At 41.6% G+C, this 27,776-nt stretch overlaps 1 protein-coding gene across 8 annotated transcripts in view; it reads right to left on the bottom strand.

The window, feature by feature from the left end:
• Sgcd (sarcoglycan delta) overlaps positions 1-27,776 on the bottom strand; it is a 913,825-nt gene that overhangs the window by 552,870 nt on the left and 333,179 nt on the right. For 3 of the 8 annotated variants that reach the window (XM_069993892.1, XM_069993886.1, XM_069993891.1), the window contains exon 1: positions 20,218-20,424. The exons of 3 other annotated variants lie outside the window; for them this stretch is intronic. The gene's annotated coding sequence lies outside the window, so the exon portion shown is untranslated. Of the gene's footprint in view, positions 1-2,346; positions 2,364-14,994; positions 15,040-20,217; positions 20,425-27,776 lie in introns of those variants that run through there. 2 more of the 8 variants (XM_069993894.1, XM_069993887.1) reach the window with 2 other exon arrangements.

Here is a 27,776-nt window from a genome sequence, read left to right as displayed (position 1 = left end):
ACAGAAGTTTGTGGTGATTGGTCTGCAGCAGAAATGAAGAGGTCCCTCCATTCATGTGTTCTGGCTCTCATTCCTACTTGGAAATAATGCTTGTGAAGTACTCCAGGCTGACCTCCAATTCATAGTTCACTTCCAGAAGGGGAACAACAGCTTGAGAACTGTGAAGAGCTTTTTCACAACAATCCCAGAACAGAGCTCACTGGTGAGCCTTACAAAAAGAACAATATCTTCAATTGACCCAAGATTCTAAGTCAAGTTAAAAACCCAGGCTCCCAGGGTTTGAAGAAATGTCCCTCTTCATGTCTATTTGCACGTGTTAACTCCAAGGGGACATGAATTCCAAGCTGGAAATGACAGAGGCAGAGGGAAGGCATAGCTATAAAAAGCTCAGAACAGCCAGGCACCGGGAGCTCACCCCTGTAATAGTAGCTACGCAGGAGGGTAGAGATCAGGAGGATCGCTATTCAAGCCTAGGTCTGGCAAAAAGCTCACAAGACTAGGCAAAGCTGGGCAGGATGGTAGGATAGAACTATCATCTCAGCCACTGTGGGAAGTATAAAATAGGAGCCTCAAGGTACAGATCTGTGCCTAGGCAAGAAATGAGACTTTGTCTCAAAATAGTACAAAAAAGCATCTAACTAGCAAACACAATGCCTTGAGTTCAAAAACTCAGTACCCCCCCACACACACACCAGTCCAAATTCCTTCAAGCATTTTAAGACTCAAATGTCCATATGCATGTTGCGATTTTTAATGCAGACAATGGGTGAAGACACAGATAATATGATCACCACACAACATTTTTTTTTCATGATCAACCTGACATCTACATTCTATGCTCTAGTCATGTAACTGCCTTTCCTGCTTCCTGCCTGCGCATGATCCCAGGAAATGAAACTGTTACCTGAATACCTTCATTTTCTCCATCTTGGTTTTTTCATTTATAAATGTCCAGTGTCCATTTTTTGCTCTCAGTCACTATTTTCTTGTTTAGGTTACAAAAGTGCTAGCATGTTTTAGATTCTAACTTCTTTTGGTACAAAAAAAAAAAAACCCTGAAAACCTCTCAATGAGATTTCAATGGAAATTCAAATATCCAGAGTACTTCTCAGTTGAAACAAAACCAGAGCTAGCCCTAAGTGTGTGACTCATGAACTGAAAATAAAGGAGATGACCAGGAAAGCTGCCTTTTTATAAATTTTTCTAGCTTCCTGGATAAAATCATATAAAGAGGATTAAGTTCATCCCTTACACAAGGTAGGTAATTCTATATCAATCACAGCCACAATACTGACAAGGTAACAAGTACTTACTGAGCACAGCATCCCACAAAGCTGAACAGTACTTACACACTACTTACTGTTACTGAGCACAGCATTCAGCAAAGCAATCAGTACTTAGTGAATGCAGCATTCAACAAGGAAGTAAGTACTTTGGGCACAGAATTCAAGGCAACAAGTACTTATTGAGGATGGCACTTAACAAAGTAGTAAGTACTTACTGAGCAACAACTGTGTGCAGTATTTTGTGACAGAGAAAAATGCCAAAAAGAATTTTTATTGTTTTGGGTCAAAGGACATGCATACCTGCACGCTATCTCTCAGCTCTTTTGCTCCAGGCTAGTGCTCTACCACTTTAAGACACAGTACCACTTGTGGCATTTTCTGTGATTAATTGGAGATAAAGAGTCTTGAGGATTTTCCTGCCTGAGCTGGCTTCAAACCACGATCCTCAGATTTCAGCCTCCTCAGTAGCCTGTAATCCATAGGCGTGAGCCACTGGCATCTGGCCCAAAAAGGATTTTTAAAAGCTGGATTTACATTCTCATCTCACTGCTTACAACCTTCCAATACTATGCAATGCACTTGAAAAAAAACTTTATTTTACTTGAAAGCTTAACTTTTGAAGTCACAACTTCTTCAACACCATCTTGTGCCACCCTCCCCCTCCACCGCCTTTCCCTAACCAAGCTACTCTTTCAGATCCCTGTATACTAAGCTCATTTTTTGCTTCTGGGACTCTGAATATTCATGCACATGATATTCCATCTGCCTGGAATGCTCTTCCCCCGCCCCCACCATGGCTGGCTCCGTTGAGCTCTGAGGGTCCCCCATCAAGGCCATTTATCAGTCAGATGCCATTCCTCGGCCCACCCCATAATCATAATCATCCCTCTACTCTTAGCATCAAGTCCTTTTCCTCCAGGTTTCTCAGTGGTGAAATATTCATTCATTTGTCTCCTTGGGGTTTGCCTAGGTCTGAGGGTGATGGACTAAGACCTAATGGTCTGAACTGCCCACTCTTGTTTTTATTTTCACACCTCACACACACATCAAGTATACAGACCCTTATCTTCAATTAACCAGCAAAAAAGCTGGAAGTGGAGCTGTGGTTCACATGGTAAAACACCAGCCTGGAATGGAAAAAAAAACACTAAGGGACAGCATTCAGGCCCTAAATTCAAGCTACAAGTACTGGCTAAATAAATAAATAAATAATAAAATTTAAAATATATATAAATGGAACTTAGGAAGAAATTATTAGATGGTACTTCCAAAAGTACCAAACACGTGTTTTCCCAAATATGTGTTTTATTTCACACACATAGAATTCTCTCCATACACATTTTACATGACAAATTATATATATGACAGATACATCCAATACACAATTTTCAGATAGTCTCAGAATAAACAGCAACCAGTTAAAGGAAATATGGATTAAGTCAGATGCAAGTGGTACAGAGAAACAGCTCGAATGGTGACAAAAAGAGCTGAGAGGCGGACAGTTGGGTGGAAAGAGGATTAGGAACTGAGGAAAAGTAGGAGGAAAGAGCTAAAGTAGGAACTGAGCTCACAGAAGTTACTTGCCACAGACCCAGACCGGATGTGTTTTCCTTGTGTTCATTTTCAAATCCTACTTTCTCCACCATACTTCTGCCCAATTAAAGAAAAAAAAAACTCCTCCCACCTCTTCCCTTAATAGAAATGATCTTCCACACACTGCTCTTCCTGAAAAAGATGATTCAAATCAGGCTAAACCTAGCGAGACCTCTCTCCGGAACCTTATCACCAGCAAAGCGGATTGTCAGGAAGCAGAAAGTGGGGTTTGTCTCATGTTATCTATGATACCAGAGACAAGCCTTCATTTTAACAAGGTGCCTCTTGCCAATACAGCCCAATCTGCTGGGTGACAGGAAGATAGACGCAAGATTTCTGTCTGTACAGGAGCAGAATGGAACTGAGGGGAGCTGCTGCATGGAGGGTGCGCCCCAGTCAGGAGTCCCCACAGTGGAAATCCCCACAGGAGATGCAAGCTGGTGGAAAGCTCATCTGAGAGGTGCTGACCTGTTTGTAGGGTTCCTCTGCTGAGTTAGGGACAGAAGAACCTGCCAGTCACACTCGGATACAGTCGACACAATTCTCAGCAATTGCCCATAACAGAAACCTATCAGTAGAGTGATCTGGGTGGGGACAGACTAAAAGCCAAGTAGAGAGAAGTAGAGCTTGCTGGGCCTGGAGACCAGGGAGGGAAGCAAAGGGGGATGGAGCCAATCAGATCCATTAAGAGTACAGACCCCAGGAGTCAGATCCACCATATACTACTGTCTGAAGCCCTCAACCATCACCTAACCCTTGTCTATTTTCAATTCACCCACAATGATGAAACCAATAAGTACCTTACAGATTTCTTGTCTGTGAGGTAGTATCAATAAAACACCTTTCCACAACACTTCAATCACCATCTTCTAATAAATGTGAAGGTAATGGGTAGACTGGACAAAATTCAAAGGGAGTCACTGTAAAACAGATGAATTTTTAATTACCAGTGCTCCTGGCATTTGTTGTGTGGTTTCTAGCAGTCATGGTATGTCTGACCAAAGCACCCACAGTTGGACACCGGTTGTTTCTGATTGCTCTTAGAGAGCTTCATTGTGCCAGGCACTGGTAGCTCAGGCCTGTAATCCTAGCTACTTCAGGAGGCTGAGATCTGAGGATCATGGTTCAAAGCCAGGCAGGGAAAGGAAAGTCTGTGAGGCTCTTATATCCATTTAACCACCCAAAACTCAGAAGTGGAACTGTGGCTCCAAGTGGAAGAGTACTAGCCTTGAGTAAAAAGAGCTCAGGGACAGTGTGCAGGCCTTGAGCTCAAGTCCATGAACAATAACAACAACAACAACAAAAGCTTTATTGTATCTTGAATGGGTAAATGACCCTCTTTTTTCTTGTTCAAATACTTGCTGTTTTACTACACTCCACACTTATCTATTTGGGGACCAGCTAGGGGTGTCAGCAGCCCTAGATGCCTGATTACTGTCTCATTCTTTTAAGTGTTTACTTCTGCGGAGGCATATTTTTCCTGCTGTGTGTGGTACATTTAGTCCTCTTCCTGCTACAACTGTCTTTGAAGTAAACTTTATTCATCTTGGGACAGGATAATTAAGGACCGCTAAAATACTTCTGTTAAGTTCCAGTACCTGTGCTATCCCTCTTTGCTCTGTATGTCTCAGTGAGTTCTTGCTTTGTGAGTATTGGAAGTGTGGGAATGGAATAAACTAAACGAGGGTGCCCTTTCCCTTTGCTCAGGAATTCCATTCTTTTCCTCCTCCGTCCCTAAGCTGTACTGGCCGACGGAGTTCATTTCCTTTGTATTTTTTAGAGAAAATATTAGAAATCGACTGTCTAGAAAAGAAGAACAAAGAAAGCTTCATTGTAATCTTACTCAATATAGGCATTGGCGGAACTCAGAATGTCTGGTTCACACAGGTTCACTCAGCAACCAGGTACAGACTTATTCCAGGGACAGAAGGGTGTGGGGGTGTGGTGGCCTCTTCCTGTCTTTACTGTCTGTCTTTGTCTTCCTTTTTCTTTCTTCCATTTTTTTTAAGTGGTAGTTCAGTTTAGACTCTGGTCCTTGGATTTGCTAGGCAGACATTCTACCACTTGAGCCACACTCCTAGCTACTTTTTTTCCTGCTTTGGTTATTTTTCAGCTAGGATCTCCTACTTTTTCCCAAGACCAGCATTGGACCATGATTCTCCTACATAGCTGGAATCTATATCTGCCTTATTTCTTGACATACAAATTGGCTCATGTGTAGCCTGGCTGGTCTTGCACTGTCAACCACCCAATCTCGACCTCCAAAGTAGCTGGGATTCTAAGTGGGAGGCACTGCTCCCTGACTGGCTTTGGCCTATTCTCTGAGTTGATCTTGTCCTCCTGGTAGCTGTGGTGTGTATGTTATCCACACCCACGGTCAAAGAGGGAAGAAGGTAGAAAGCTCTCATGTGGTCCAGTCACCCTATGACCTCATATTCATGTGACTAGTGGGGTTTTCATGCCATCTCTCAGGTACACGGCTCTGAGTTCTCTCTGCTAGCTAGCTGTACTGCTGTTTCACTTCAACTGGCAGATCATGGTTCCCACAGCTCATGCCCCTAGGAGCCCCTCTCATACCCTTCCAACAAGGATCTCCTCACCCCGGTACATGTGCTGCCTGTTCCTCCTGGGAAGAATCCCTTTATGTATTGTCTAAACTCAACAGACACATCCTAAGTTCTTTCTACACCCAGGGCTTCTGGGCTTTTCTGTCTATAAAACAGGAGGTTACTCATGCCCAGAAGCAGTCCCTACCTCTACAGGCCACTTGAGTTTTCACAGGTAGGGGTCTACACTCACAATCTCTGCCCCTGGTGGGGCACTTTTTTTTTTTTGGTCCAGTTGTGGGCCCTGAACTCTGGGCCTGGGCGCTGTACCTCAGCTCAAAGCTAGCACTCTACCACTTGAGCCACAGCACCACTTCTGGCTTTTTTTTATTTTTGCTTATGTGGTACTGAGGAATCGAACCCAGGGCCTCATGCATTGCAAGGCAAGTGCTCTACCACTGAGCCACCTTCCCAGCCCTGGTGGTACACTCTTAACATCACCTTTGACTGCCTCTCTGAATCTGAGCTGAGATCTCTCTCCTCTCCTCTCTTCCTCTGTCCCTCTCCTCCCTCTCCCCCCTCTCTCTCTCCTCTCACTTCTCTCCTCTCTCTCTCTCTCTCTCGGGGAAGGAACTGGAAATCTCAGCACAGCACATTTGAGGAAGTCTTTATAACACCATGTTTTTATTGCTTTTAAATTAATCCTCCATGTCCACGGGAGGCTTAATGGTCATCCAACTGATTTTTATTGGACATTTTCAAACACTACATATGGTCTAGCACCTGCTTTGGCACATAGCAATCTGGTTACTTGGAAGAAATGTTGAATTTCGTGTCCTGTTATATTAATGGTAATAACGGTTCTTCTGCATAGGGAATTTTATTAGGGCCCCCAGATTCACTCAATTTTTCTTAGAGATTTTTGTTGTTGTTGTTTGTTTTTTCTTTTTAAATCCATGCCACAAGCTTTTGAAAGAATATTAGGGTTTATTTTCACAGACAAGTTAAAAGAAATCAATAGTCTATAATTTAGTTAACCAGTTGCATTTGACAGTTGCAATAAGAATTCTAAGGGGCTAATGTTTTCTCTACCTGAAGTAACTCCCTCAATATCCCCCACCCAGATTTTAGCTTGGTTGGATCACTGTAGCATTCATGTTCCAACTATCAGAGAGGCCTTCACTGATAATTAACTGGCATCAAATATCCACTTCCATACACCATCCCATGAGAGCTTACTGATGGTGAGAGCTTGACCAGGAGACTGGATTTAGCCAATGAGTCATTAGCAAACATGGCTCCATAGGCTGGCTATGTGACTTGCTTTGACCAATGAGACATCAGCAAATATGATGTAGATTAGCCAGGTGACATGCTTTGTCCAATGAGACATTAGTAAGCATGACACACACAAAGACCTTTGTGAACTTGGGCTCTTTCACACACCAATGATCTGTCATGAAAACATACATTCTGAGTAGCTTCTGGCCTTTCAATCTGCTTCCCCAAATAAACAGATGTAGAAAAATCTTAGCCTGCAACTTATAAACGCAGATGAGCCACAGCTTAGGACAAAGATGCTCCTCTAAGACCAACTTAAATTATCTAAGTCGAGCTGACCTGCAGATGTAAACAAAAGAAGAGATGCTTGTTGTGAGCCACGATATTTGTGGGTGGCTATTGCTGCTGTTCACGGAGCATCTAAGGAATAAAAGCTGACTGCTTTGCTGTCTAAAGTGGCCTGTGTCCCTGCAAGTCTTTCACTGAAACTGTGGCTCTTACTGCTTAGAACTTTCCAAAATTATGTCTTCTATTTTTCAATTTTATTGCTGTCTGCTTCCACACTGGACTTAAACTTTCTGAGAATTAGATCCAATTACTACTTGCTATCCAATTACTATTGGCTGAATAAATGCTTCCCTCCTTGTACTCTTCTCTGCATCATAGCTACTTTAGAGATAGCAGTTGAGGGATCATGGTTCATGTCAGCCCAGGCCAAAAAAAAAAAAAAAAGGTTCATAAGACTTCATCTTAATGCTTGGATTTGGTAGTGCACACCTGTCGTATCAAATGGGCATACGAAGGAAATACAAATTGGAAGATCATAATCAAAGCTAGTCCTAGCATAAAGCAACACTCTAGCTCAAAAATATAACCAACATGAAAAGGGCTAGAGAAGCCAGGCGCCAAAGGCTCATGCCTATAAGCTACTCAGGAGGCTGACATCTGAGGATCATGGAAATGGAGTTGTGGCTCCAAGTGGCAGAGCACTAGCCTTGAGCAAAAAGCTCAGAGACAGCTCCACAACCAACAAAACAAAAAGTGCTGGTAGAGTGGTTTCCTAGCAAGGGTGAGGTCCTGAGTTCAAACCCTGATAGGTCCAAAATAATGATACTAATAATAATAACCACAACATTGATAATAAAAAAGGCTGGAGAAGGGGCTCAAGTGCTGGCATGGTTTCCTACTAAGTGTAAAGTCCTAAGTTCAAACCCCAATAAGAAAAACACAACAGTTCAATACTATGTACTTCAAGTCTTAATACATATATAAAGGGTTTTTCTGCATTGAGACAACAATGAAGAAAGTGTTGTATTCTCAAAGAGGGAAGTTAAAGCACATGCAATGACTGAGCAGACTCATTTATATAACTCAGTAATATGCAATGTTACATATAAAGTAAAATATTAATTTCAGCCCCACTAAATACTGAATTCTGTATTTTTAATGCTGAAAATATTTGTTCAAACAAGGCTAATGTCCAAAGGTGAGTATGTAAATTTAGTACAATAGAGTTTTGGACAAACTGGAAGCTTTTTTAACCACACAATAACAGCCCATGATGAATACTATAACATACTGACCACAAGCTTCCCCAAGAATAATAAAGATTATTTTTAATTAGAAGTTACTTCTAAAATCATTAACCCTACAGACAATCAGGCGAGGCCATAGGAAACATGAAACTACACTTGTCCATTTTCTGTCTGCCAGTTTCACTCATGTCATCACAGGATTCTTGATGACTTTAATCAACAATCTGACGCAGAGCTATCCTTAGACAAGAATGAGGCAGGTTACTGGCAAAACTGATTTCCCCAACTAGCAATTGAGAAAAATCATACTTGTTATATCAGACTCTGCTCACAACCCATAATAAAACTGAAAATTGGGGTGGGGGGAAGCTCCATTCAAGAGGCTCACCTTGGAGACTGAACAGACCACAGGAAGAGCAGATTCTCCTGACCAGATGGGGGCTGGATGGACCCCAGAGGCCAAGCAGGTCCACACACAGCAAACAGAGAGTGCAGAATGAATTCCAACCCTACAGGAACCACACCCATCACCTCGTCCAACCTGGAGCCTGTTCTGTGCAGTTCACCTCAACCACAGTCCATGAGCCATGTAACACTAAGAGTAGTGGTTGGGTGCTGGGAACTCTTGGATTCATCACTCTGCTCTGCTACTCAGTATCTACTGAAGGCTGAACAAGTCACTTAAGTTCTCCAACCAGGCCGGTTGAAAGTAATAAAGATTAAGGGATATATACAACTATTTGGCATATACCTGGAACATATTAAGATGAATAAAACATTATGTACTTTTCAGGGCTAGGGTAAGATATAAATAAGTTATAATATATGAAAATCACTTAGCATAGAGCATTGCCTTATCTACTCAAAAAGCCAGCTTATTATCTTATTATTGTTATTATCATTACTGATAGAGGTCCCTCCAGCAATAAGCCTTCTATTACATCTTTTTTCCTTTTTTTCTTTTTGGTTGGAATGGGACTTGAACTCAGGGCCTGGGAGCTGTCCCTGAGCTTTTTTGCTCAGAGTTCACATTGTACCACTTGGAACCCCAGTGCCACTTCTGGTTTTCTAGTGATTAATTGGAGATACAGGTCTCACAAACTTTCCTGCCTGGGCTGACTTCAAACCAGGATCCTCAGATCTCAGCCTCCTGAGTAGCTGGGAGCTACTAGCACCTGGCTTACTAAAATGCAGGTTTCCTGTCTCCTAATCTGGCACAGCAGCTACAATCTTGCTCAGAAATTGAGTCAATACACGAATTCAAGCCAGAAGTGTTGACACATTCGTTTTCTGCCTCTCACAGAAGATAAGCTGCTGCCTCCAGTCTGTGGTCCAAGGCTGATGGGCAGATCTAGGGTCCACCATGACTTACTAGAGAAGATGACTGACAAAGATCCACATCCAACTGAAACTTGATACATAATGGAGGCCTGCAATGCTGTGAAAAGCAAAGTCAGCTGGATGCCAAACCGGTGTCATCTCTGTGGTTGACATCTCCCACACAGCAGTGTATCATTTATGCTAAGTTCCATCTACGCTTTCAGACCTTCCATTTGAGGTGAAGATGAATGCCATTCCTTGGACAGCCTTGTCAAAGAAGTGGTTAATATGAATCGGCCATGTCTACAAAACATTTGGGTTTCTTATAAGGCCAATCATGCACTGATTTTAGTCCTGTGCAATTGCAACTCTAGCTGAACAACAATAATTAAACAGCAGCTCCTGTTTATTAGATGGTTAACTCAGGCCAGGGGCTGTACTAAGACTAAGCACTGGGCAAACATTACAGTACTCATTCCCTATAGCTCTAGGGGTGGTTGCTGAAAGAGAATGAGATTTTATGTGACATTCAGAAGATACTATTTTTATTGGCCAATATATCAACAATTGGTAGGAAAGTAATGGAAAGACAGATCAATTTTTACAATAAACAGTGATCTGCCATGCAGCAACAAGGAAGGAAGTTTTGATAATGTAAATGAGGCTCATAAACAACACAGCTTCGCCCTATCCAGACCTCTAGGTCACTTCCACGATCTTGTCTGAAGTAATAATCCACAGCCAAGCCCTGGCATTGCTCAGAAAGGTTTCTAATCTGCTCATAATTCTGTACATTAGCCAGGCACTAGTGGCTCATGCCTGTAATTCTAACTACTTAGGAGACTGAGATCTGATGATTGCAGTTCGAAGCTAGTCCAGGCAGGAAAGTCCCTGAGATTCTTAATCTCTAATTAATGGGAAAACTGGAAGTGACAAGGTAGTTTAAAGTGGGAAAGCAGTAGCCTTAATCAAAATAGCTCAGGGACAGTGCCCAGGTCCTGAGTTCAAGCCTCATGACAGAATAATAATAACATACCCATTAAGGTTGATCAGAGTTACTGTATATCAAGGGAAGTTGTCTTCCCTTGATAGTTCTATCTTCATTTTACTGATGAGAAAATGGACATTCTAACCACTGCTTGGCCCTGAGGGAGCCGAGGTTGAGTTTACTCTAGAAGTAGAAGCTTTGGGGTTCTTGGCCATCACATCGCTATTCATCATATATATCACATACATATAAAATTTGTAATTTCACAACTAACACAATGCCACTACCAACCCATTGAGGGAAATTATTCTCAAATGCATTTCCTCAGCAAACTGCAGTTCTCCTGTTTACTCCATCAGTACATGGAGGAAAAATTACAAAAGATGATAAAACTATTCATATATTTTGTCACCATATCCAGTACTGTGCTTTTAATGGAGCCATAATCATTAACGAACTGTGGGTTAGTAATTGAGTCATCCTATTTGAAGATGGAGAAATTCCCTTACGGAGAAGTTACACAAAGAGACTAAATGTTCCCAGAGTTATGAGAGTTGCAAAAATACATAAGAATAGCTGTTTACCCCATAAATAAACCCAAGAATCCATGAGAGGAGAAAATACAGTGCAATATTTACCTTAAAAGAAAAAAAAATTCTGACAGATGAGGGGACACAATCCTGTAATCTTAGATCCTTGAGTGTGGAGATAATAGTTCAAAATCAGTCCAGACATGAAAGATGGGAACACTCCATCTCAAACAGTGGCTGGGCATGGTGGTATGTACCTGTAATCTTAGCTACAAGGGAAAGCATAATGGCTGAGAATAGTGGTACACACCTGTCATACATAGCAGCACAAGTAATTGTAAGTAGGATCAAAGCTCAGATTAGCCTGGGCTTAAAGCTAGATAGTTATCTGGAAAATAAACAAGGCAGAAAAGGGCTTAGATGTATGGCTCAAGTGGTAAAGCACCTGCCTTGCACACATGAGGCCTTGAGTTCAATTACCAGAACTGCCAAAAGATAAAACATAAATCATCCTAAGGAATGATTCTTTTAAATTTACCCATCATTGTGCACTAGATAGAAAACTCTCAGCCATGACAAAGTGCTAGATAATACCCCGATTTTACAGCAAAGGGTGAAGTATATGTTTTCTCTCACAAAGTAAATGACTCCAGAACAAATTGCTTTATGATGTTAGATTTGAGAGGTCTGATAGTTCTATTAGTCTCATGGCACAGGTCTCAGAATAGTACAAACAAACAGAAATAAAATAAAACACTGAGTCCTAGAGATGATGAGAATGTTATTTTCATGGTTTATGTGAATCAGCCCAGGTAGGGTACAGTAAGTTACCAACCTTTTTTTGTTTTAATAAATGTGTTTACCAGCTAAAAGAAATCAGGTTGATTCAGTGTCTTGTAGAGCACTCAATTTTGGCAAATTAAACTTAATACAATTTCTCCATGAGCTACAATAACATCTCCTTGTGAATCATGAAGTAAATGTACCACATTCTGTGAGGATGGAACCAGAGAAGAGTCGTGCATGCTGCCATTGTCACAAAGGGCTTAAGGTTAATGTAGACTGTCATCAGGTACAGAGCTGTGCAGGCTGAAGAGGGCAGGTGATAGGGATATAGGTTGCCCACTTTTCTGGATGGTCTCCAGCCTTCATTGCTACAAGAAAATCAGGCCAACTTTCAGCCTAAATTTGTATCTGGAAAGACATCAAGTATAGAGAGTTGAAGGAGAATTGTAAATAGAGGATAGAAATAATTACAAATGTGTAAATTGTCCCCCAGACAACTCTGCAACTATTACGAAGCATGAAATTAGTCCTTATGAGATGAAATGCCTTATGGATAAACATTCAGCTATAAATGAAGGCCTAGAAAACTTCATTCCCCCATTCTTGTCTATTGGAAAAATAAATAAATAGAACTCACTATTGGATGAAGTTCTTAAACACAAGAAAGTAGTCTTAAAAAATAAAAGGTTTAATGTTCCACTTTACAACTGATGTCAGGATTCTGCTGGTCAGTACAATACAATGTGGTGTAATTATGTAATTGCTATATACTTCTCTCCTTTCTCCTCTTCCCCCACGCTAACTGGGTGCCAGGGATTGTCTCCCTTTGACCCTATGTGTCTCCACAGTAACTTCTGCCTTTTAGTTACTCTTCTCTCCCTGTGGCAGGTGTTAGATGTCACAGAGTAAATTGTTCCAGGCCAGCCTACTCACTATAGCCAAAGCCATTCTGAATTAAAGCCCCTTATATATGAACAAAGAAGGTCAGAGCTGCACTCAAAGTCAAGGGTGTTCACCAGGTCAAGAGCACGTGATGGACGCCTACAGTAGGACCTTCTTTAAAATTTGAGGGAGGAAAGTGAAAAAGACATAAGGAAATGGAAAGACCTTCCAGGCTCCTGGATTGGCAGAATCAATATCACAAAAATGGCAATACTGACCAAAGCAACCTACAAAGTCAATGTGATATCCATCAAAACCCCGACATCATTCTCCAATGAGATAGAGAAAGCAATCCAAAACTTCACAGGGAACCACAAAAGATCCCGAACAGTAAATGGAATCCTTAGCAGGCAAAGTAACACTGGAGGTATAACAATATTAAACTTCAATCTCTACTACAGAGCCATAGTGACGAAAATACCTTGGTACTGGCACACACGCAAAAACTACAGGCCAGAGGACTTATGGGACAGAAGGTCCAAGAAATAACACAGATCTATAGCAAGCTCAGGATTCCAAAATGTTCAGTTCTCTTGCCATGGTGCTGGCTTCCCAATTTGAGGACAATTTTTTCCTGAGACTCCTCATACACCATTTGTTAAAAAAAAAAAAAAAGTCAAAAGACTATGATGAGCTAGAAGAACCAAGCCATGAATAATGCCATTGCAAGACAATACAGGGGACTGTGACAAAGTAGTAGGTGCTTTGGAGAAAATAATGTGACATGAGCTAAGATACATGCACCTGGGGGTAGGGTTGGGGAACTGATTTCTCAAAGGAAAACTTGTTCCCTGGTCTTGGCTGCTGAGAAATGCAGACATTACTTCCAAACATCATAGCCACATTCCATCCCTTGCAGCCTACGATCACCTCCCTAGGGCTGTCCAGAGTGAGGCAGGCTTTGTCAAAGTGCTCATAGCACTTTGCAATGAGAAAGGTGTGTGTGTGTGTGTGTGTGTGTGTGAGAGAGAGAGAGAGAGAGAGAGAGAGAGAGAGAGAGAGAGAGAGAGAGAGAGAGAGAGAGAGAGAGAGAGAGAGATGCAAGAGGAAAAAAAACCACTGCTTGTGTAGAGATTCTGTATTAAACTTTGTGTATGGCACTGGGGATCTAACCAATGGCCCTGTATATGATAGGTAAGCACTGCAGCACTTTTAACTTGGTTTCTGAGATAGTGTCTCATTAACTCTTGCCTGAGAGAAGCTTGAACCACAACTCTCCTAATTCTCTACCCCCTGATTAGTTGGCATTATTGATGTGTGCTTCCATATCCAACTTCTGCTGTGAAACAGAAGACCCTCCTACAAAACCATAATGGTGGCCCTCCTTAAGGCTAAAGAAATATATGAAGACAAATGGTAGAAAGTTCCCATAAACCCATGCACTTTGATGGTCAACAAAAGCCAACTGAGAGGTGTGTTGGGCTAGTTTCCAAACAAGCTTGCCATCTTGAGTAAGTTTACTTGGCTTCTCAGGACTCAGCCAAGGGTAACGGTTAAGGGCACAAGGTTTAGATTTAAAGCAACCTGCATGCAAACTATGGCACTCCTTTTTTTTTTTTTTTTTTTTGTCGGCCGTGGGGCTTGAACTCTGGGCCTGGGCGCTGTCCCTCAGCTCTTCAGCTCAAGGCGAGCGCTCTACCACTTGAGCTACAGCGCCACTTCCTGGCACTCCTTTTTATGTGCCCTGTCATTTTAATCCAAACTCTTGGGTAAGACTGAGCTTCATCTTTCTGTTCACCACTCAGTGATACCATTGGGGTCCAGTGCCAAGGGCGTCGGGGCTCTGTGACCCTCACAAACTCATTTCACAACTCTTGGGCCCGGCAGACCTTGATCTCCTGTCATTTTCATTCTAGTAGGCGAGCAAGGATGAAATCATCACACAAATAAATATAACCTCGTAACCATGCACAATATTTCAAAGGAGGTACATGTATGTTATTATGGGCGTGGGAGCAGAAAGGGAGCAGAAAGTCAGGAAAAAACAAAAAAGAAAAAGAAGCTGGGAAGGGCCTCAAGAGTAGAACTCTGAGGTCAGAAGAGGTGTGAGCCAGGTAAGGATCTGGGGAGAGCTGCAAGTCCAGCTTGAGTGAGGAAGAGAGGGAAGAGTAAAGGGGGTCCCTCATTAGAAAGGCAGCCAAGCTTCAGCGGCGGTGGTAACTGCGACCAGACAGAGGGGCGCCTCACCATACAAACACTTCTAGGCGGAGTTCAAAGGGCAACGGAGAGCTGGGGAAGGGCTGTAGCACAGACAGATCCTATTTGCTTCTTAACCATTTTGCTCCAGCCAGGCAGGGGAGGCAGGCAGGGCACTGAAAGGGGCTGGGAGTAGCAAAGGGGGTGTGGCATTGGGAAGGGTGTGGCAATGAGGGGCGTGGCGGTGGGGTGGGCGTGGCGGTGGGCGGGGTGGGGTGGGACAATGGGGGACTCTGTATAGGTAATGGTGAATGGCTGTTACCTTGGTCCAGATAAGTCACAAGTGGTCATGGGGCCAAGACAGGCCATGGGATGGGGAAACGTGAGAGGATAGTGTTTTGCATATCTTGCCTTAATAAATTCTCATCGAAAGGAATGTTGCTAGTCTGTTTTGCATTTATATATCTTAAAATTATATGATTATAACATACATAATATATGCATATATAATCTCAGAGAAGTCAAGGGCTTTGCCCACGGGTCACAGGCTTTGCCCACCATTCACTTGAAAGCATTTTGTACTACCACGACTGGCTTTGAATAATCAAGACAACAAAATCTGTGTGTAATGCCTTAAACCATGGGGTGACTTGGATTAAAATATAACAATGAAAAATCACTGAATCTCATTTCATTTAGCCAAAACAATGGGGTTGCTATACAACAAACACACAGTATCATTTTAGAGATACACAGTGTCTTTGAGACAAGCTTCCTAGTGTTTGGGGCTCACCTACACAAAATCCAAAAGAAAAAAAAGCATAAAATCATGCACCCATATCCACAGTTAATATGTCAGACCTGCAAAATGTAAAACTCTTGACAGCAAATATTTTTATCACTCACTTCCCCAAATCTCTACTCTGAGCATCTCTAATCTTTCAAAACAGATGTATCTATGACTTCATTGTGAGCATATTCAATAAAAATGCCCTTGAAAGTCCTATTCACACACACACACACACACACACACACACACACACAGGTGTTTGGTAGATATTAAATCACCAAAGATCACTTTTTGATTAAAAAAAAACACACAAGAGAAAATCCTAAAAATCCTAAAGGGTATTTGTTGTAGCTATTCCCTAGAGGAATAATAATCACATCATCTAAATTTACTTCATTACTCCTAAAAACATGATCTTCCCTCTCTATCCCAGGAGTTCCAAATCCAAATATTTACAGAAGCCACTTAGGGGCAGCAAATAACGAAGATACCAGAGGGATAAAGGCTGTTAAGGACTAGCAGGTAGCAATCTGGTTTAATTAAAAATCCACCTACATTCACGGGCAGACTCATGCACATCTTTAGCCTGGAGCAAATCAGTCTACAAGCCCTTTAATGTTTACTACTGTGAAAGAAAGATCCCTAACTATTCACAAACTAAATGAAATATACTTTGTAAAAAAATCTATTCTGTGACACTTAGTATGGCCTTTTTTTTTAAGTTCTCAATCTTCATGAAATTGTCATTTTAAAGACCTATAATTACAAGCTCAGAGGTAATCCTTAGAGAAATCAAATTTCAATGGACAAGTACAGGTTATTTTTTTTTTACTGTCAAGTTAAATGCATCTTCTCATGCATCTCTCTAGGGTGATAAGTTTTTGGTTTTCTTTCTTTTTTTTTTTTACAATGTATCTGTCAAATGTAGGGAAATTATACCTGAGTTATACAGGTTCTGGTCTCTGAACAAACTCTCTCCCCTATCGTGGGACAAAACCCAAAGGAATCCACATTCTTAGAACAATTTTCCCACACCAAAACCAAAACTGTTGTTTACATAAATCATGTAAAACACATTGTAGCAAATATACAAATTCATTTTGAAGGCCTTTGATGATACAAAAGCCTACCATCACAGGAGATCCTAATGGTGGCAAAGAGAGCTTGTACTCTCTGGGTGCCTTCTCCAAAAGATTAAAGGTTGAAACTATTCATTTCCTCAGCTCAACTAGAAGAACAAATCAATGTCAGAAAGCAGTGACACTGAAAACCATCATCGGGCCAAGAAAAGCCATCGGTGGCCAAGCCATCCCAACTTTCCATGAGTGGACAACTTTTCAACCCTAATACATTCGTGTATGCTAATAAAAGAATAAATGTAAATCTTCTGAAGTTGCAGGATATCACTACAAGGGCGTTTTTATCTTTTCCTGAAAAGTCAGGTGACTTGACAATAGATACTGATATGTACACAAAGACCATCAAGCAAGACACTTGCATCTTTATGAGAAACCAGGAGTAAATGGTCTCTGAAGCTCTTTACCCATTATTCATTACCATCCTGAATGGAAAGAAATATGGTTTTTGGTACAGAAGTCTCACTTGAGTCCAACCTGACTGAGTCCTTGTCCTTGGATGAGCAATTGAATTCTCTGGTCATTTTTCTCACAGTGAACCAGGATGTTTTGTGCGCTTTTTCTCCCTAATCTTCTCCTAGGGTTGTTGTTAAGAATGATGTGAAATCATATCTGCAAGCAACTCTGGAACACTCATAAAGATAAGGTAATATTCCCAAACACACAGGAGGGTTTATTTATTCATCTCAAAGATGGATGGCTTCACACACTTCTTTAAAATAAAAACAGATTTGATAAATATTTGAAAGGCCTATACTTTGAAAGGATAGGAAATTGTATAAGGCCAGAAGAGAATAACATAAACCCAGTAGTGAATTATATTTGTGTGCCTAGCACCTTTATCCTCAAGTTGAATCGAGTTTATTAATTCAATATACTTTATATCTACTGTGTAACACTTTATCTACAGAGCTCAACAGTTTCTTTTTATTACTGTTATTTATTTACTGTTGGACTAATATATATGGGAAGGGGAAGAAAGGTGAGACATTGTGGTGATCTCTTAAAATTGCCAATAAGAAACTTGACACTGTGGAAATAGGACCACTTCCTGAATTTTTCATCCTAAAGGCTAAATACAGGAAATTGTGAGGGACATCAGGGTGGTGATGCTGTTGTGTGCAATTGTTTGCAAAATGTAGTCTCCATGTCAACAATACCAGCCTTACTCCGCCACTTGTTACAGACACAAAACTTCAGAACTCCAGCAGAACTCCAGAGATGGAACTAGATGTTTTGTCTTCTAAAAGCCTTGCTACATGCAAAACCTTGTTGGCTATAATCTTCATATATGTCTAGGGTGATAAACTGAGTAGGCCAGAGAATATAAGTAGTAAAGAAAGAGAATTTAAGGCCCTGACCAAGAAATTGGGGCAACACTGAGAATAAGTCAAGTCTATTCCTAGGTTTTTGGTTGCAAAACAAATTCCACTTTTCCAAGATGAAGAAACAGGAGGAAGATCAGTAAGCCAGAGGAAAAAATACTTCTAATTTCTGATAATAAAAACCTTATTTTAATCTTGGAAGTTGGGAAGTACATAGTTGAAATATAAAACATTTTCAACGTGGTGTGTCTGGCTTAATGTGATGATCAGTTCCATCTGCTGTTCTGCAAATGTCATGATTTCCTTCTTTATGCCTTAATAATTCTCTATTATGTATATTTGCCACACATTTTCTTTATCCAGTTATCAGTTGTTGGGTACCTAGGCTGTTCCCATATCTTAGTTCTTGCAAACACTGCTGCTACAAACACAGGTAAACAAGCATCTCTCTTGTGTGTTGATTTACATTCCTTTAGCTATGCCTAAGAGCAGTACAGCAAGGTCATATGCTGTTAGATCTACTTTTAGTTTGTTGAGGAAATCTTGAGAAATGCAAATCAAAATAACATGGAAGAGTCCATCTCACTCATTAGAAAAGTCCTTGTCAAGAAAACAACAACAAATGCTGGCAAAGATTTTTGGGGGAAAAGAACCTAATACATTGTTGGTAGAGATCTAAGTCTAGCCACTATAATAATCAGTATCGATTTATCTTTTAAATTCATCTTGTTGGTACTTTCTGTGTCTGTGAATTAACATTATTCCTCAAAGTCTCAGGCATCATCTCTGTAAATGTCACATCTCTTTCATATGTTCTGTACCAGGGACTCAGACTAAAAAAATCAAGGAAAAAAAACTTGCAAGTTTCTCTTGTCTCACCTTCTCTATAACATCTTGCACTCTGTGCTGAGTATGACTGAGGTAATATCTTTTTCTCTTTCTCTAACTTGAACTCTGTCTACGATGCTATTTTATCTTTGCATTGTTTATTTTATTAAGTTGTTTATTCAACATCTTTCTCTGGAAAAGTTGTAGTATCTCTTTGTATAATATCCCTAATCAACATCTTGGTCTTTTGTGCATGCTTGCATTTCAAATTGTTCTCTTTTACTTCTGGAAACATTCAGACACAGTTATTTTCTGTTCTATATCTGATCATTTCAATTCCTGAAAAAAATCTCAGGAGTTTAAGTCTGCTTTCTGCTTTGTTTTCCTTCTAGTATCTCTGACTGATGATAGCTGAATTTTCTGCAAGTGGTTATTATCTTTATCACTGTGGTATCATACACACACACACACACACACACACACACACACACACACACACACACACACACACACACACACACACACACACACACACACACACACACACACACACACACACACACACACACACACACACACACACACACAGTGGAAAAGCTAGAAACATGTGGTCCTTTTCCAAATCCTGGGTTCATGCAAGACTTTTTGGGATCTACCTTTATTAATTTTGGCTTCTTACTAGCTGGCTCAAAGCTGGTGCATATGTATGATGTGCACTGATAGCAGTATTTGTAATCACAGTAATTTTAGCCTTGCTTGTTTGCTCCTTGTTCAGCCTCCCCGCTCCCAACTATGATTTCAGTTTAAGGTTTCTTTGGGGTTTTCAATGTGATATTTGGATGGATACAAATGTCCCTCTCTAGCTTCAACCATGGCAGAAGCCTAGATTTACCTGAGAGCTTGGGGCTACACAGCCCATGGCCCTTTCAACAGGCCATCAAATTAAGGTATAAAATAATTGACTTTTGTGTCATAAGATCTCAGTATCTGCATCCAGGGCCATATACAACTGTATATGGTAGCTCTCTGTTCATATGTGGAAAACCTCATCTAAATATGATGTCATGAAGATACAATACAGGAAGATAACCATATTTGATTTTTGCCCCAGGACTTGAGACAATAGCTCCCAAAAACCTTGCTAGCTAGGAGAATCTTTTATTTTTGTATTTGATCTTTGACCCTGGTTCCTTACCTGGCTCCTAAGACTTTTACAATTTCCTCAATCATAGGACAGCCCAACACACAGCTTCTGAATGTCTTGGAATTTCCTGGTGATAGGAGGATCCTTTGTTGTGACACATGACAATCCTCCTTAGCTGCTGGATAGCTGAAGATAGATAGGAGTGGGCTGCCAGCCACGTGAAGGATGGTTGAACTTTTATCAGTCCAAGCCCCTCCCCTGGCCTCTAAAGGAGGAGAAGAGGAGCTGTGAGTCAATTCCCAATGGCCAGTAAGGGAATCAAGCATGCCTATGTCATAAAGACTTCCAGAATGCTGAGCACGTATAGGTACCTGGAGGGTAGCATACCCAGAGCAGGCATGGATACTCCATGTGAACCACAGATCTCCCCCCATGTATCTCTCCCATCTGGCGGCCCTGTGAATTCTTTACAATGAACCAGCCATGATAAGGACATTTTTCCCACGCTCTGTGAGCTACTGCATTAAATTAACCAAACCCAAAGTGGAAGTGGGGTAGGGGAGGGTCATGGAAAGCTCCGTTCATAGCCAGTGTGAGCTACTGTTCACAACCTGTCCATCGGCATCTGAAGGGAGAATGGGCAGACTGGTGCACCAGCTTGTAGAAGGTTCTGGTGTGACAGCCCTGTTATTGCCTCTACTAATTCAATCAGAAATGAAAACAGTCCTCATAGTCAATGCAAAACCTATGAAGCTGGGGAGATGTGAGGAGAGAGGAGAGGTTAGGAGGGAAGGGGGAGAAGGATGAAAGGAGTGACAATGATCAGGATGCATTATACTCATAGAACTGATTTGTTGAGTGGTAACCCCCTGAGGAACTAAGGATAATAAAAATGTAATTAAAAAGTTAAAAAAAAAAGCAATAACCAACAAAAACTAAATAAAATGGAGACCAAATGTCTGGCCGGCATTTATACACTGATATTGAATGACACAGACTGTTAACAGCAAAGGTATCACGCAAATCCCACCAAGATTTTTTATATCTTAGATGTCACAGAGAAGGGCACTGGAGAAACATATACCTGGGACCACTGCATTTTAAGGAAATGTTTACATTTGCTGTTTCCTGTGCATTTATTTCAATTGAGGAAAAAATAGCACTGAAACAAAATAAAAATTAATTACTTTGGGTGGTTCTTTTGGCAGAAGCAAAGATCACTGAGAGTAAAATCTTTTTTTCTATTCAAATTGGTCCTGCCAGCTCCGGAGAGAGAAGTAGGGATAGTATGATGAACTGGCCCAGGCGTTGTATCTTAGCTCATCAACGCCACGCGCCCAAGCTGACATTTTTACATAAAATGACTTCACGTGCTGGTTACAAATTGGTCTTGAGCAGCTAGACTCTTTGTAGTTGTATTCACTGAGGGCTGGGATTCTATCATTAGATCTGTCTTTGCCTTGAAACCTGGAGGAAATAATGACTTCAGTGGTCGTATTGTTTCAAAATACTAGAAAAAGACTCATTTATCCAGCAACAAGTACAACTTATGTGGACCAGGCAGAGTTTCCTTTTCCTTCAAGGCAATGATGGTAACATTTCCTATCCCCCTTGCTCCTGAAAGTCTGGTGCTCTACCACCTGCATAAGTCTCAGTTTCCAACTTTTCCTGCCTAGGCTGGCTTTGAAATGCGACCCTCACCTCTCAGCCTCTTCAGTATCTAAGATGACAGACATGAACCACCAGGTGCCCAACTGGGCACCTAAAAGTTTGTAAGAAATAATTTAAATTGTACTTTTAAGAAGGTGGCAGTACTTTACTACAGCTAAAATAACCATGAGATGGCACCTTGAGCAGTTCAGGAAAGTACTAAGACACCTCAATAACAGCTAATATAAATTTTCCCCAAAACAGGTCACTTAAATGGAATAAAATACAAGCTGCTTACATTGTATGGTCTTGTGTGTGTGTGAAAAGAAGAAAATATGGAGTTTGTGTTTTGCCCACATGTATATCGGGAGGACAAAGGGGAGACTGGCACATAACAGAGAAAAGAGGGCAATCAGGGGACAGCAGAGATCAACAGGGGATAGCAGAATATTTACTTCACTATTTTGTATGTGTGGCTCTTCCCTTGCATGAGTGTTTTTAAATAAGTTAAAAATTACCACTTCATAAAAAATCCCCTCCTTCCAATCCTAACAGTTATCAGAGTCCTATAGAGGGCTCCACAATCCAGTGTGGCAACATTAGATTCTACATTTAGTCCTTTTATCCATTTCCTTAAATACAAAGGTAATGTTCTCTGGTGCCATGAATGCTTCCATCTTCCAGGATCTTCCTGAATATCCAGTCCGGCACAGACCAACAGAGAAGCCACAGGCCCCTCACCACCATCCCCGCTTCTCCATTGCGCCTTCCTCCCATGACCAAGTTCACATCTGGAAACAAATGCCCCAATGTGAGCCTTGCTGAAAGGTGAAAATTTGGGGAGGTTGAATGGGTCACAAAACTCAGCCCTCAGGAGCATGCTAATCCACTCTGTTTTGTTAGAAAAACAGCTCTGGGGATCTTGGTTCAAAGCCAGCCTGGGCTGGAAAGTCTGTGAGACTCTTATCTCCAATTAACCACCCTCCCCCCAAAAATTGGAAACGGAGCTATGGCTCAAGTGGCTGAGTGCTAGCCTTGAGGGAAAAAAAAAAAAAAACTGCTCAGAGACAGTATCTAGGCCCTGAGTTCAATCAAGTACCAGGACTAGCACAAAACAAAACAAACACACAAAAAAAAAAAACAAAAAACAAAAAACAAAAAACAAAAAACAGCTCTACAGCTCTGTGTGACTTACTTCCTCTCTTGTCATGTGATGTCTCTGCCATGACAGGAGAAAGAAAGAACCCCTCATCAGATGCAGAGCAGATATATATGGTCTTTCCAGCCTCTGGCACTATGTGCTAAATAATCTTCAGCTCTTCATGAATTATCCAGTGTGTGGTATCCTATTTATAGCAACAGTATATGGGCCTTACAAACACCCACTACCATGCACATCTATCAGAAAATAACTGTCACTTCAGTGTCATTTAAAAGACTGTACTGGGGGGCATTGAAGTCAAGGCCAAGACCAAGGGCATTGATCGGGAGGAATCAATGACAGCAATCTGTTGTTAACTAAAGCCCCCAGAGTCTATAATCAAGGTGGCTGTCACTCATAGGTAGGGACCGTTGGATAGGCACCTGAATTCTCCGCTACTAGCTTGTCATGAGATGACGGACAAGAAATAATTGGTCTTACTTCCCTAAGCCTCACTTTCTCCCATCTATAAATGTCTATCAGAATGTGGGTGTTACAGTTTGAAATGGTCCCTAAAGGCCCATGTAGTTATTAAAGACTTGGTTCTTCTTCCATAGCACCATTTGGAGGTTGCAGAACCTTTAAGAGCTGGAATTTACTGGGAGGAAGTTGGGTTGTTGCGAGGCGTGTCCTGCAGGAGATACTGAAATCTTGGTCTCTTTCTTTCATGCCCTAGCCATGAGATACAGGAGCTCTTGGCTATGATGCTTCCTGTCACCATAATCCCAAAACACAATGGCGCCGGCCAATCCTGGACTGAAACCTCTGACGCTGTAAAAGCCCCAAAGAAATGTTTCCTCTAGAAACTCAAATTTCTCAATTTATTTTGTCATAGATACTGGAAACACACCAACACAACAGGTCTCCATGCATAAAAGTCCAACAAGCAACTAAAACCAACGTAAAACCACAGCAGGAAGCTACAAGATTAAATAGGTGGGTTTCTTTTTTAAGTTTTGTTTCAGTTACAAGCATGAAAATGCTGTGCCTCTGGGTACACATCACAGTGGGCAAAGACAGCACATCAGAGAAGGAAACAGAAAATAACCCATATGAAGGATTTTGTAAGTTTCAGTGGAAGTCATCCAGGTATGTACTAAACAATGGCGCCAAATATGCTTCTGTACATCGCTGCTGTCTAAAAGCCACAGAAGATAATCTCTACACTCCTTTTAAGCTCAGTTTTATAAGCCAATTAAAGATGGTAAAAATTGAAAATAAAAATCTGGTCTTATGTTAGCAAGACTCCATAGTTATTCCTGATTTTTTTTTTTTTTGTCAGTTGTGGGGCTTGAACTTAGGCCCCAGGTGCTGTCCCTGAGCTCTTTTTGCTCAAGGCTAGCTCTACCACTCTGAACCACAGCTCCACTTCCAGTTTTTTGAGTAATTAATTGGAAATAAAATATCTCACAAGGACTTTTCTGCCCAGGCTGGCTTCAAACTGCAATTGTCAGATCTCAGCCTCCTCCAATCTGCTTTTCCTAGAAGAAAATGCAGCCTAATGAAGATCTTCTTGTGACATTTTTAGGTGTGAGACTGTAAGATGCACAGGAGTTCATCACCAAGCTCCTGGCTAAGGCCTTGTCCTTAGCAATGGAACAGATGTGATCATGGGCTGCTTTCCACTTTGCACTTTTTCAGGTGGGAAATAGTCACCCTGGGATCCTTCTGTCTCCCTCTAAGGTGCTCTGGAGTGTGACCAAATGAACCATCCAAACAGACTGCAGGTAACAACACACAAACACACACACACACACACACACATCGTGCACTGGGCATGGTTAACACATACATCTTTATCACCTAGTGTCATGGTGGTGCAGACCAGGAGACACAGATCAGTGAGTAGTGCCATAGATTGTGGCTGGTCCTCCGGAAACATGATAATCAGTGCTGACAAAGCAGCAGAAATAGCTCAACTTAGCACCTTCCTGCATCCCTAGAGGCCTACCAACCCCACCCAAAGTAACGGAACTGTGATTCTTCACTGAGAGAAGACACAGTAATTCTCCTAACCTAACACAATGATCTCCCACAATGTACTTTGATGTTGAGGCTGTTCTCCTTCAGGAGAGAGAGGAAAGAGAGAGAGAGGAGAAGGAGGAGAGAAAGGAGAGCAGAAAGAGCAGAGAGAGGAGAGGGAAGAGAGAAGGAAGAGAGGACAGAGGAGAAGGGAGAGAGGGAGGAAGGAGAAAGGAGGGAGGGAGGGAGGGATGAGGGAAGCAGGGAGACAGGGAGAGAGGAGGGAAGGAGAGGGGGAGAGAGACAGAGACAGAGACAGAAAGAATGCTGGGGGTTAAACTCAGGATCTGGGCACTATCCCTTAGTTTTTTCCATTCAAGGTTAGCCCTTTACCACTTGAGCCATAGCTCTACTTCTAGCTTTTTAGTGGTTAAGTGGAGATGAGTCTCACCAACTTTTCTGCCCAGGCCAGCTTTGCACCGTGATCCTCAGATTTCATTCACTCCCTTTGGACAGGGGTTTTATCTTCAGTTTCTGCAGGGGTTTTATCTTCAGTTTCTGTGTATGTGTGAGCTACCAAATATGTCTTCAGAACAAACAAGAAACTCACGGTGGAAATGGTCGTTACTTTTAGCCATCAGAATGTCCTGGGCTAGCTGCCAAGAACTGCTGGCTGCCACACTGCCTCAGGCACTTCCTCGATGGGCCACCTCCAGCAAGTCCCTTTCCATCGCTGAGCCTCAGTTTCCCCTTCTCTCCTGCAAGCTGCAGGAGACTAGATTCTCTCTCACCTTGGCTCCCACTCCAGAATCCTATTAATTTATCAAACTTTTTGGACTGAGAAACAAATGTGTCTTTCTGTGCAACTAATTGGATGTACAGATAAAATCGTATTAACTTATAAATCAGAGTGTCCCTTCTAATTACATCTTAAGCAACATCAAAATGAAGCTTCCCTAAAGCTAGCAATGGAGTTCATCAACAACCACAGATTGCATTACAATGCTCTTTTCTGTGTGGGCGACCTGGTAGCTCTGGGGCCAGGTTAAATCCAATAGGTTTTGATCCCAATGTGGGCATCATTTTGCTTTTAGGGTTCAAGGGCAATGATCACTTATTCTGGCTCCCATGGAATTAGCTTTTAGCTTTAAATACGTTTTACTTAGTCATTCAGAAATGTCTATGTATACTTGTTTTATGCCAGGCACGGCCTGTGGATGTAACTTTCAATAAGACCAGATGTAGAGAGGCAAACTGTCAGGCAGAGAGGAGCGGAGAACAGGAACACCCCCAGTTTAACCGGAAAAACACATAACAAAGACGTCTAACACAGCTCTGCAGAAATTTCACGAAGATGCAAAGTATGGACTGAGACCTTAACAGGTAAAAGGCAGCCAAGCCATAGAAGCATGGACTTAAATCATGACAGCAATTCCCAAGTGATAGATGAACAAAAGCAACTATGTGGAAGTAACTGAACCAACTAATCATTGTCCCAAAGATCAAGTGATCCCACTGTTCTTGCTGACAATCAGTGCAATGAGGGTTTCGTTGAAATATAAACAGCGTTCTAAAGTATAAGGCAGGGGAAAGGATTTGTATCAATGCAACTGAAAGGTTGAAAAAGGGACAGATTTGGGTTCTAAGTTTTAGAATCTGGGTGACTCAAGGTAAGTTTGATTGGCCTCCTAGATGTCAGTCTTCTCCGCAAGTGAATGGAGCCTGGCACTTAGCAAACGTTTAACAACAGGGTAACAGCACAGCTGGGGGTGTGGCAGACCTGTGCCTGGCACTTCAGCCACTCATAAAGCAAGAGACAGGGACAGCTCATTCTTGTGACTTCCTCCGAAACGGAGGTGGGCTTCTACCCTTCCTTGTCCACATTTAAGAATGCAGGTGCTAACCATCAACTGTGTCTATTCATTTTCTACTTCTCCACTGACAGACAGACAGGCCAAAAGGGGGGTGGGGGAGGGGAATCCAATATATTAAAGATAAGGACAGGCAAATATCAATAATCTCTTAGTTTGTATTATATTCCCAAATGACCAACTGTGGTTCTTTAAAATACATGCAGCAGAAAGCTGCTTGTCACAGCCACCTAACGGCTCAATTACCTTCCTGGAATAAGAGGTCAAGGGTTAAAAAAACGACAGATTCCAAAGATAAAATTTGGATCTGAAAGGGAAAAGATGACAAAACTGTTTGTCAGACAAGATGTCTGGCACCTTTGGCGACTTTTCAATGAGACAGAAAGGAAGAGATGTTGAGGTCACCTAGAAAACAATTTAAGTGGGCCAGAAAGAGAAGGCGTGTACCATGGTTCCCTTCCACCTGCAGAATGAGATAACAGTCCCTCCAGAGGGTGTCACTGCATAATGGTGAAGGCGGCTTTCTTACAAGACAGACAGATCTACTCAACAGAAAGATGGCTGGGCACTTTGGACACAGTGGCACACTGGGCTGGCTTGTGGTATTATTGTTTGGGGCTGCCTATTAGTACAAAAAAAAAAACTTGAAGACGCATTTGATGTTTCCTAAAATGCTTCCTGTCTTGATAAAAGAAAGAAAAGAAAACAAACATAACACCAATGTTTGCAAATGGCTTCTCAAGGAGTTTTCAAATATGTGGAATATCCTTGGCTTAAGGCAACATACAAGAGACTCAGCTACTTTTTTTTCTGTGTTTATTTTTCTGGTAGCTGAAGGGGCTTGTAGTGTTCCTCTTGAAGCTCTCTGGGAGGAATTCACAGTGTTGAGAATCTAAAAACTATGCAATTACTTGGGTAAATGATAA

The sequence above is a fragment of the Dipodomys merriami genome, unplaced genomic scaffold (genome assembly GCF_024711535.1).
Source record: "Dipodomys merriami isolate MVZ:Mamm:240054 unplaced genomic scaffold, mDipMer1.0.p SCAF_44, whole genome shotgun sequence".
Taxonomy (NCBI): domain Eukaryota; kingdom Metazoa; phylum Chordata; class Mammalia; order Rodentia; family Heteromyidae; genus Dipodomys; species Dipodomys merriami.
The sequence above is the reverse complement of the archived record's forward strand: the minus strand, read 5'-3'. Positions and strand labels throughout refer to the sequence as shown.